A 2,017-nucleotide genomic window follows, 5' to 3' on the forward strand; every position below is an offset into this window, starting at 1 on the left:
GCACTCTGGTGTGTCAGAGAGCTAGAACTTTTGATCCAGTCGTTGTTCTGATTGCCTGAGATTATACTAAGAGATCCTTGATTCAGGTGTTGTGTCAGTTAGAAATCAAATGATTTTCCTTTGCTGTCGTGGAATGTGTGTGTGTGTTGTAATAGTAGGAGACGGTCTTTCCTGAGGGAAACTCTGTACATGTTCTGGATATGGCTGGATGCTAATACCAGGCACTCTACACTGGTACCAGGAGCCTTCCTTTCAGAAACATGTTATCTATATAAAAATGATCCAGTGCTGTGTTTATAATGGGTAACATGTGATTCTGTTAACCATTAGATTCCCTTCAAATAACAAGCAGAGCAATACAAGTGCAAGTCATATCATGGGACATGACCTTAGCTGTTAGCATATGAAGGGTCACACTGAAAGAGATGAGTTCAGATTGGTTTGATCCAAAAGCCCAGGGGAACAAATCTGACACGGAGGAACAGAATTAAACAACACAGATACTTTGATCCTGAAAAACTGGGCTGAGCAACAGCCTTAAAGAGCAGGCTAGACTGAACCTAAGAGCGGGCTATGACTGAACCTTAAAGAGCGGGCTAATGACTAAACCTTAAAGAGCGGGCTAATGACTGAACCTTAAAGAGCGGGCTAATGACGGGACCTAAAGGCAGGCTATGACTAACCTTAAAGAGCGGGCTATGACTGAACCTTCAAGAGCAGGCTAATGACTGAACCTTAAAGACGGGCGGGCTAAAGACTGAACCTTAAAGAGCGGGCCTTAATGACTGAACCTTAAAGAGCGGCTAATGACTGAACCTTAAAGCAGCGGGCTAATGACTGAACCTTAAAGAGCAGGCTAATGACTGAACCTTAAAGAGCGGGCTAATGACTGAACCTTAAAGAGCAGGCTAATGACTGAACCTTAAAGAGCGGGCTATACCTTAACGGAACTAGAACCTTAAAGAGCGCGGCTAATGATCTAACCTTAAAGAGCAGGGCTAATGACTGAACCTAAGAGCGGCTAATGGACTGAACCCTTAAAAGAGCGGGCTAATGACTGAACCTTAAAGAGCGGGCTCCAATGACTTTAACCTTAAAGAGCGGGCTAATGACTGAACCTTAAAGAGCAGGCTAATGACTGACCTTAAAGAGCGGGCTAATGACTGAACCTTAAAGAGCAGGGCTAATGACTGAACCTTAAGAGCGGGCTAATGACTGAACCTTAAAGAGCGGCTAATGACTAACCTTAAAGAGCGGGGCTAATGACTTGAACCTTAAAGAGCAGTGCCTAATGACTGAACCTTAAAGAGCGGGCTAATGACTGAACCTTAAGAGCGGGCTAATGACTTTAACCTTAAGAGCGGGCTAAGGCTGACCTTGAAAAGCGCGGCTAATGACTGAACCTTAAGAGCAGCTAAGACTGAACCTTGAGGCTAAGGACTGAACCTAAAAGCGGCTAATGACTGAACCTTAAGAGCGGGCTAATGACTGAACCTTGAAGAGCAGACGCTAAATGACTGTGAGAACAGGAATGGTGGGTAGAAGGACTGAGTACTGGGGCAATTCCACTTTGTGACCGGCACAAAAAACATCATTCTGTTACCAAACTTAGCATCTCAGCATCATTCTGTTACCATGAATTGCCCCACTATTCCAATCTCCTCTCCCACTGGGTTCCTCAGCCAGGGACCATACCAGTCTGGGTCCTGGTTCTAGAATGGTCTGGGTCCTGGTTCCAGCAGGGCTGATTCATACGTCCTCATTGCCGGTCTGTTCTCTTGCGTCGATAGTAATCAAGTCCATGTACACACAGCCTGAACATCTGTAGTTAGACTGAAGAAGCCGAGTGTAGCATAGCCTTGTGTTTAATGTCCCATTCACTCTGCCCTCCTTTGAGATCTAGCCCATTGGCAGCTTCAGTGTATTTCTGGGTTGTACTGTTCATAGTCGACCACATTTGTAGTTTTCATTATTATACGATGCTCTGTTTAGTGTGTGGACGTCATTRGCATATCTG

General features: G+C 45.0%; 1 long non-coding RNA gene across 1 annotated transcript; it reads right to left on the minus strand.

The window, feature by feature from the left end:
* Positions 1–698: 698 nt before the first annotated feature.
* Positions 699–1,178, minus strand: LOC139026384 (uncharacterized). Its single transcript, XR_011478163.1, has 3 exons — positions 1,093–1,178; positions 844–921; positions 699–734 (listed from the first exon to the last, which is right to left on the minus strand). It is a non-coding gene; the product is annotated as an uncharacterized lncRNA (long non-coding RNA).
* Positions 1,179–2,017: the final 839 nt, after the last annotated feature.

Source organism: Salvelinus sp. IW2-2015, unplaced genomic scaffold, assembly GCF_002910315.2.
Source record: "Salvelinus sp. IW2-2015 unplaced genomic scaffold, ASM291031v2 Un_scaffold4632, whole genome shotgun sequence".
NCBI lineage: Eukaryota > Metazoa > Chordata > Actinopteri > Salmoniformes > Salmonidae > Salvelinus > Salvelinus sp. IW2-2015.